The sequence below is a fragment of the Haemaphysalis longicornis genome, unplaced genomic scaffold (genome assembly GCF_048455015.1).
Source record: "Haemaphysalis longicornis isolate Haplotype H1 unplaced genomic scaffold, Haemaphysalis longicornis Haplotype H1 scaffold_12, whole genome shotgun sequence".
NCBI lineage: Eukaryota > Metazoa > Arthropoda > Arachnida > Ixodida > Ixodidae > Haemaphysalis > Haemaphysalis longicornis.
Window position 1 is genome coordinate 15,826,196 of NW_027526225.1, and position 10,291 is coordinate 15,836,486.

The window sequence follows — 10,291 nt, forward strand, 5'->3', positions numbered from 1 at the left end:
TGGCTTCGGCAGAGGTGTACTGGCGTCATTTCCGTGACGGATATGACGTCAATTAAATCTTGGGGTATCGCGGCATAAAACACTCTCGTATTAAAATAGGAAGCCTGAAAACGAACCCGAAGTATAACGTACCCCGCAAGAAGACCCTGTGTGCAAGGGTTCAACCTTTACAGGCTGCTTGCTTCGTTGTACCGGAGTCATTTCCGTGACGGATATGACGTAGGCGAAATCTTCGTGTGTTCGGGAATAAAACATTTTCGTGCTAAAAAAACTCGTTGCCGATGGGGGTCATCGCATAATCTGTTTTACCCCCAAAAAAGTACATAGTTGCTGATTGTTCAAACGGTGAGCACGGGTGAGGGCATCGTCAGATACGAGACCAAACGAGAAACAACTTTCAACATCTCAATCTCCCTGTCGAACTCGACACCGGAAGTATGTGAGAGAACGTGACAGACGCACGGTTTGCCGTTCCGACCTATCAGTACAGTTAGGTCAGCTGTGCTTTACCGGCAAACGTTAATTTCATAATTGATTGATTGCAGGGTTTAACGCGCCGACGCAACGCAGGCTATAGGGACCGGGCGGCCGTTGTATGGCACCACCGTCGTTTCAGCGAACAGCGCCGCCCGTGGCGAACCGCTCGTCAGTGGAATGCCGGTGGCGGTCAGCGCAGCGTAATTGTGCATGGTTTTCTTTCGTTGTTTAGCGGTGCGGCTTGCAAAGCGAACGTAACCCCGCGTGCATTTTTCAGATCGGTAAACCTTGAGTGTGGATGTGATGTTTACAAGGCATTCCATGCCATGGGCTCGGCATGCCATACGCCCATACTCAGTATTTACAAATAGCAGACGACGCTCAATGCGCCAAGCTGGAAGTCAAGCTGGAAGTGAGAGTTCGTTGCTTCATGCAATTTTTTCATGCCTGCATGCAGTTTCGCGAATCGAGGAGTATATTACCGCTGAATGCTCCCACAAAGCCGGTGTGTGCAACCGATCTAGGAATGCTGCGGCGCTGGCCTTTCGTAGTTGATGACGAAACGGCGCCGACGTCGTGCACAAGCGAAAGACAAAGTTGGAGGGTGTCTTCGAAGATTTACCTCAAAACAGAAATTGTGACGCTTCCGTATCTTCATTACCTACGGCTGAAACGTGTTTAATTTCACAGAAATGCTCTTACTACAGTCATCGGGAATCATTGATAGAATAAATACCGCATGATAGTAGAATGTTATTGCTTGTCGTGGAGAAGCATTGCTTTACAAGAATTGCAATGGTTGCTGGCTAGTTGGTAAATGGTTTTTCAAAAACCAATTCCTGCGTGGCTGAAGGACGTAAGACAAGAGGGTGCCCAAAACCTGTACTCAGCTTCACAACTGAATGCTGCGGTCGGTTTACAAGCTGCTACCTACGCTCGAAAAATCATGCACACCTCCGTCTAACGACGATGATGGTTTATCGCAAAGCTCTATCGTATGGGTTTCCTTGGTTGCCTTCTGGATTTAAACTTTGATTAGTTAAGCGTCGAATTTGACCAGCACGCAGTTTGGACTTTTGATCGCAGCGTCTTTGACTTTGACCATTTCCCATTCGATTTCGCACGAAGAAAGCTTTGTGTTCAACCACCATAATCATTAGACCGAGGGCTAGATGATTTTGCTGTTTAATTTTGAACTTCCATGTTCCCTCTCCAAATCTAAACTTTTTCCAGCGTGTCGGAAATGTGTCTGTGGTGGAGGACTCGGGCTCATGCACCTATATTTGAGGCAACTAATCGCGCGTTCTTGGTGTCTTCACCAGGCATTACACGATTTTTATAGGTACTCTGTAAAGAATACTTAAGCCTTAAAAAACACCGGCTGACGTTAACACTGCCACATTTTTTAACTATCGGTGCCAGCCTTTATTCTACGCAGGGGGTAAAACGGGAAGCGGAGGAGGGGTGGTTTGTAGCTTGGGCTGTTGAGTTGGTGAATAACTTTGGCTCTTGATAAAATGACCACCACAAACGTGGGATTTCCACTTCGGCTTTCAGGCTCCCATGCTGTCACAGTGTCGCTCACCAAAACCGAAGGTACAAAGATCACGGTTACAGAAAGTGTAAACTACCGCAACATTTCTACGGCTACACGGTAATCCATCTCGTATGCAGGTGCCTTTCTATTTAAAGCACCCGTATCGAGGTATCCCAGCGCTAAGGCTGGCGTGGAAACCGTAGTCATTGAAACCAGTGAAGATAATTTAAAGTGGTAGAAAAGAATTCTAATATTGCTAATAGTTTTATTCCTACTCAGATCGCGCGCAGCCAGCCGCAGAGTGCTGCAAAAAGCGCTCGTGTCAATGTAGCCCTTCCCCAACCTTACAAGCATCCAATAATTTTGCGTAGCCGTGAGTGCATTTAAGAAGAAAATAATACTAATAATAGTAGTTTTATTCGTACTCAGAACGGGTGGAGCCAAGCGCAGATCGCTGCAAAAAGTGCACATGCCATTGCAGCCGATACCCAACTTTAGACGCGTCCGACAAGTTTACGTAGTCATTACTGCATCTAAGAACTCACCACATCTGTTTAGACTTCGTTTCATCTCACATGTCTGCTCACAACGCCACCAAAACATACAAAGCACCGAAGCAAACACGACAAAAACAACAGGAGGCTGTGTAGTCCAATGCACCGGCTCATTCCACTGACGAGGGGAGCGCCGAGTGGTGGCGCCACCCGTCCGGCTGCCCGGTCCCTATTGGCGGTGAGCGCGACCACGGGTGGCGCTGCGAAGCGTGCCTCCGTGACGTCGGCTTAGGGATTCCCGCATTTGTCGTCTGCTTCACTCGGGCTCGATCTCCCTGCTGTTTCTTTACACTCGGTTGACTTTTGATTCTTGTCCGCACCAGCTTCTACGTGTGCGTATCTTTTTATCATAATAATAGACTTAAAATCGCATACACTACCTCAAGGCGTGATTTGAAGTACAGTTCTAGATACCGCTGCGGATGAAACATTGCCGGCGTCGCCCCATTCCTTGCGAACCGGTCCTGTGCGGAGCGCAAAGAGTCGGAGCTAGGCGTCAGCTTCTGTATTCAGCAATCTTTGGAACAAAGGCAACAGCTAGCTGCTAATAACCGACAACAGCTAAAATGCAAGACCAGAACAAATTCCAGCCCTCCGGGGCTCTCGGCTTTGGCAGAAGGCATTTAATCGTATGTAAAGTAAAACAGTTTTCGCAACCTCACTGAAAGCTCGAAAGTATTGTATCACATCACTTTATGTTGTCACTGCATCAAACTATGCCGAGACGCATTATGGGACGCAAAAACAGTAGGTTGAGTTCCAAATAACCTACTGAGTGTATAGGCGCGTGCTAAATTTATACCAGGCTTCTGATCAGTATGGAGGCTTATTGAGCAGAACTACTTCACTACTGTAAAAATACAGTAACACTGTGTTTGTTCACACCTGCAGTGATATTTTAGTTTCATTGCTTGCAGCAATATCGCCCCAGTAGTCAGATATGCGTCAAGAGGAGGAGGAGGAGAAAACTTTATTTAATAGTAAAGTAGAGCTGATTAGTGGGCCGGGTCCTCACTCCAGGACAAGAGAGTAAGAGAAATTTTCTTCAATTCATAGATACGCCTACCCAAGTAGACCAGGATTTGTTCTTTACGCCTGGATGGGTTGAAAAACAATTAAGACCTGCTTGGAAATATTAATCGGGTTCGATTCTTGTAAAATATGCACATATAATATATATTACGTTTGTTAGCGATTGTATAAAGCCTTTATCACCGTAATCATGTCATAATTGTTGGGGTTGAGAGTCAGTTCGTTATGATAACGATGGTAGCAATACAAGTTCGGAGCACAAAAGGCACCTTCGAGTACTCTGGACAACGTTGTCTGGGGCGCGATCGCGGTGGCGTAGCACCGCGATCGCGCCCTAGGGATATTTCGGTACATTTCCTAGCGCCGTATGTTTTCAATATACAAATATGCGTATAGTAAAACTGCACCCGTGAGGAGGAGGGGGAGGAGGACGATGAGGAAGATGGGGAGGAGGAGGAGGAGGAGGAGAAGGAAAAAAACTTTTTTAACAGTGAAATCTAGTTGGTTAGTGGTCGAGAGAGAGAGAGAAATAAACGGTCCAGGACAAGAGACTAAGAGTAATTTTCTTCAATAAATGGCACGCCATCGAAAGTAGGCCAGGATTTGTTCGTTACGCGTGGAAGGTTAGAATTGAAATCCGGGGTATAAAAGCCGCCTTCGAGTACTCTGGACAACGTGGTCTGCGGCGTGCCGCGGTGGCGTAGCACAATTAAACTTACTCATTGTATTTGTATGTCAATAAACAACGCACGCTGCGGATATGCACCTTCTTCCACGCAGACCTCGAAAGCCAATTTGTGAAGAATGGTATGTATGCGTAAGTCCTGAAGAAAATATTCACACAAACTTTGTGATCCTTCAAAATCTCCCCAAACTTCCTAATAAGACGTTTGTGGCGGTCCAGAAATATTGAAGCGTTGGGTACAAAAAAAAAAGCATTCATCTGATACATGCCAGTAGAAATACAGCCGCTTTATTTCCTGCCGTGCGATCGGCGTGTAGGGGACCGCTGCTTAGTGCGTAGCATTAGACGGTTGAGTCTTCATAAGAGCATCTCAAACATACTTTAGGGAAGACTACAAATTTTGAATACTTATCGAGAAGCTCTGAGCACTGAACCTCGCAAATAAGCTGGAAAGTACGAGCCAAAGACGATCGTCTCACCGATGCTCTGAAGAAACTCGTCTGTCGCGAATTTGTGCGGGACACAGCTTGAAATTATTCAGAGTTGCCAGAAACTGGCAAAAATAAGTGCATTACTGGAAATACTCTTTTTAATGCACTAAAACATCAAAGCCGGTGATTCGGAGCACAGGTGCTGCTGCTCCTCACAAGCGGGCTGTAACAGACGACAGCAGCGCGAGTCCCTAAGCTGACGTCAGAGCCAGAGGGCGCCACTCAAACATCTCACCGCCAATAGGGCCGGGGTGCGCTTGCTCTGTTGCCCCGGGAAGGTCGCGGCGGTGTCCACGCATGCTGCGGGGCCGTGGGGGTGAACTCAAGGTGCTGCGGGCTCGCTAGTCTGCGTAGATGGATACGAGGGATAACCGCCGTCTCGATCTCGGCCGGGATGCGAGAACGTTTTCGGATGTCTCCTCCGGCGTCTCCGATGACGGCAGGTGGCGAGAGAGCGATCGAGGGGCATGCGGGCCTTCTCATCACTGCCACCAGTGCGTGGAGGGAGGGCAGAGCTGGGTGCTGGTTCGGGGAACTCGCGACTGGCCGGTCGTTAGTAAGTCCCGCGGTGATCATGCGAGTACCCCTCAAGTTACGCCGGTTCTCTGCCCTTCTCAGTCACATCGACTTTCCGCAGCACCACTTCGTTGACAACGAGATAACTTTGCCGGCTGCCGTGCAGTTAACAGTTTCTCGTTTAATGTCCCCTTTGCGGCCCCTGTAACGCAAATGACCGTGATGGCAATGGAAGTTGTAGAGGCAGTGCACGGCTTTCTGCACTCCACCGCCTTTGGAACTGGGAGAGCGATCGCTTCCAGCCTGCGAGTACGCCTTAGATCGGAGATGATAGCAGGCGCTGTGCACGTCAGGGAGACCGTCAATAAAGCACGCCTTAGGGACAAAGGGAAGAAGTCGAGGGGGAGGGGAGATTAACGGAGAGAGAGGAGGAGAACAAAAAGGGCGGGGAGGGAAGGCATAACTGCAGGCATAGAGGGACAGACGCCCTCACGTTCTAGGTCACAAGAAAACGGGCCCACGGTGTAGAACCGCGCAGACTGATGGCAGCTTTTTCCATGCCTTCATACCGGCACACGCGGGACAGCTTCCTGCGGCAACCGTCCCGTCTAAGTGAGGCCGCATGAAAACGAATAAAGACAAGCGATACGCAGGCATTCTCGCCGAGAAGGTGTTTTCCAGGACCCAGTTTAGCCAGCCATGTTCTGCAGAGACCGCGCCATCGTGAAGACGACGGTGGCTGCTTGTGGACCCCTTTGTGGAAATCCCCGGCATCGGCGTTGAACAACGTCCCTTCGCCGTTATCTTTCCTCCGCGGCCTTCCCCGTGGCTGCGATTTTCCTGGCTCGTTTTTTTGTTGTTTCGCCTCTGGAAAAGTAGCGCCAGCTGGGTCAACAATATCGTACCACCGACGACACAGACACTGGAATAGGAAATCGATATCGGATAGATTGAAACATTGTCTTGCAGATGGACAGGCTTTGTGGTGACGTCGTCAATCGCTGTACCAAGGATGAACACAAGCAAGTGTACACGAAAGCACAATAGCCTAAGAATAGGGTCATTCGTTTTTACGTGCTCCATTAGTTCCTTTAAAGGGGCCGTGACGACAAAACGCAAATTTGATGAACTAAAACAATGCTTTGCCGCGGTAAAAACGGTATTAGTTTTATCGGAAACTTGGAACCAGAAATGGAGATATTAAGGAAGGAAAACGTGTGAGCCAGTGGTGAATCCCCAGCCACTACTTTACGGCAATTTCTCTATGTCGGCACAGAATCTTCTTTGCCCGGTCTGCGGACGATTGGGAAATTGTAGTGGGGCATGTAGTTCCGTTTGATCATTCCACTTGAGTGTCAACGCACACTTACCAAGCTCGTAACTGTTTTTAGTGCTGGCCCATAATACGTCACTGCAACGCGAAATCTGAAAGCTTTTTTCATATTTCAGGAGTTTTTTTTTTTTAAGTTAAAAAACGACTTTCGCTACTTGAATGGGTGACTTACCCAAGGCTCAGTGAGTTACCAAAGGCTGGTTCTTTCAAAATAACCAAAGTTGTTTTGTGCCTTCATGGTCCATTTAACGTTCATAGCAACTTGAAACAAAAAATGCAAAGTGGTGGCCAGCAAACTGAGACACACACACACAAAAAAAATGAAGACAACTATGCACTTCTCAAGGGGACACTGAATTGAATTTGTCAAACTTCTATGTTTGTCTATACACTGACTCAAATAAACACACTTTTCATCGTTTATCCGGTCGAAAAAACAGTATTTAATTTATAGAGCCTGAAAGAAGAAGAAATACCGTGGGACATTTGCGGCAGCCGCCACAACTAACATCAGTGACGCGCAGTCGAAATGCGATGTGATCGGACGTTGTAGAAGATTGGAATTCAGACCAGTTTCGGTTTAGGTTCTGTGAAATAACATGCTTGGGATTCGATGTTGTCGTCATATGGCCATTATCGATATCTCAGGAGTCGGCATACCGCGCTTCTGCCGTGTTGTCGGCTGTAAAATGCGTCAGATAGGATTGCCAGCACGGCTTCAACTTAAAGTACGCAGTTGAAGAAAAATTCTTCCTGGTCCAGGGTCGACCAGGACGAATTTTTCTTCGACTGCAAAGTTTCAGAGAATACGCCCACCTCCCCTCGCGGGAACCCTGGTGCGATGCGACGCTGAGGGGGGTTCAAGCGCAAGCGGAGAGCAACCGCCGACGGAAAGGCCGCCGGAGAGCGGCACACCGGTTATATGCGCAGCGCGCCCGAAGGAGAGGAGACCGCGGAAGAGAGAGTACTGCACATGCGCCGGCACCAGTGTGTCCGCCCCGGCTATGACGCAACACAATCCAACGCAATCCACTTTAATCCAATCCAAGCCAAGCCAAGCCAATCCATTCGAATCCAATCCAGTGCCTTTCGCGAGAGAAGGGCATCGGAGAGGAGAGGGGGTGAGCGGCGGAGAGCGCAGCTCGCGCGGCGAGGAGAATAGGGGAGGGGCGGACGACAACAACGCCGACGACGCTGCATGGATAAGGCGAGTGAATGAGATGCAGTCGCATCTAAAACCGTATACCTGAGTTCCTTTGTAGCTTGCGGTGCATTTAGATGGATGACAAATTTCCTTCGCAGAAACGTCACTATTGCAGTTTGTTGTTGAAAAAAATATATAAACGTAAATCTGCTTTTGGAGCATTTTGAATAGAAACGCAGGATTTCGCGAAAAAGTTTAAGACCCCTGGAAGTTTTCGTTAAAGCATTTGGCCCCGTCATATTGTTACGGGAAGGAAAAGACGACGACGTTGCAAAGGACGACGAACGAGTGGGCAGCACGCGGCTTGGTTGGGCGCTGTCATGGCCGCCATGTACATACTGCAAATAGCTCCCTCATCACCCGTAACCATCGTTCGTCTCATTTGCTCTGCCGCAACGTAACAATGCGTTTAAATGAGGGACATCCCAGTATTCGACACTACGTGTTCGGCATGTGGCCACCTTTTTACACAAGGAAGGCAACTGGGTAAAAAGAGTAGCCTTGGTCTTTGTACGGTCCAATTGAATGCCGGAGCCGCCTTGCTTCCGGCCCGTGTTCTCGAAAGGATTCATACTCTTGACGCAGGCGACGCCTTGTTTTCCGATCGGCTTCCACCCTACGCCTTCGCAAGGCTTTGATCTGTCTCCTACGCGTTCCGCCGCTGCTGCTTCCTGCGTCTATGTGTTGGGAGAATTGACAGCGATGGTGGAATTCGCTACCTGCCTGGTCGCTCGTTTGTCGGCGTTCTGCCCCTTCCTTACTTCAACTCCGGTGTACTGGCGTGGTGTAAACGAGTGTTATGAGACGATTCGCGTTATGAAGTGCTTCAAAGACACGTGGACTAGGGGCCGTTTTGCTGTTACAAACGCCGACGCAGGCTTTGTCGCTCCATGGGACATTACGCAGTTGTCACAAAAAGCCGCTGCTTTCGGTTACTTTCTTTCTTTAGGAATGGACGACGCATACCTTTACAGCCCCACAGATGAGACTCCAGGAAGCAACTCGCGCTTCCTTAAAGTGGTCATTGTCTTCCTTTTGCTCCGCGAACCCGCCTTTCCTGTAAAAGGTTCTGCGCTCCCGTAAAGGTTTCAGTTCAGTTTGAGCTCTTTTTATGACTTCCAACGGTGTTCGAATACAATCAGGTTAATATACAGACAATGGTTTCAAGGTAAAAAGACTACAATGGGACCCTCGAATGATTATTACAAAATGTAAAAATACACCGAACGCGGCGAAAACCAAACAAGAAGTAACTAAGAAGCAAGTACTGGAAACAATGAACCCAGCTTTAGTAAAAAGCAAGTGTAAGGAGAAGAAAACAAAGAACTTCGTTTAACAAGATGTAGAGTAAAAATAATTAGTGGCACATTATTTGCACGATCATAATTAAATGAGATGTAAAGGTATAGCAAGGTATGGGGCAAGAAGAAAACATGAACTGGACGCTTTAGCAATGCATACAATGTATTTGGGAACATCAAACTTAAAGAATACAGAAAATACAGAGAAATAAAGCCCTGCAGATTATGAAAACAATACATCAAATAATGCAACAAGAAATCTTTAGGCACGTGTTTAAGGAAATACAAGGGGGATTTTTATTTTAGTTCGGGAGAATGGCTCTTCCAAAACGGAATAGCTGAAAAACAGGGTATCATTTCACCAAGATGCCATTTGACTATACGCAGTAATTTTTATTGGCTGCCAACCTGTTGGAGTTGTTATTTTGTAGCAGGTGTCTTTCAATTAACTGGTATGATAAAACATTACCCCGCGATTGAAACAAAATAGTCGCTACATTCACCATGACTGCATTGGTTATCCTGTGGGGGACACAGGACGTGATTTGGGGGATTTTCCCAGGAGCCGGAATGGAACGCTACAAAAAAAAAAAAAAAAGGCTGGTGATTACGATACTTCCTGATGCGATACTTGGGCGCAGCTATTTAGCTGTCCTCACGGGGCAAAATGTGTCGAGGGAAAGATTTTCGGACAGACATGATTTTTGTATGGTTAGAGAAAACTTGTATTTGCAGTGGCTGACGAAGCACACGCATCGGTTGCGTCGCTCATTGTTGAGACCTTACTCGGGGTTCTGGCGTAGGCGGTGCTCAACCTCCACTCTGGCAGTTCATTTAGCTGCAGTAGCTGACGAAGCGCATGACCGGTTGCCTCACTCGCAGTTCAGCACTCACTCCTGATGGCTGCAGTGCGCTGAGGCAGCACTCAGTCGTGGGTTTTCTCGACGGCAGCTATAGTGAGCCTCTGCGTCGGCGGCACGAAGTGCGTCTCAGGAAGGGACCGCGAACTGCGTCTTAGAAAGTGTTGGCTCATCATCGTCACCCGCATGCCCCACTCACGTTTTTCGCTAGGCGTCGCGCAGTTGAGCGTCTCGTGCGGGCACAGCATACTGCCCCTCCTCCCCCCCCCCCCTTTTCCCCCGCACACTTTCGAAGAAGCTT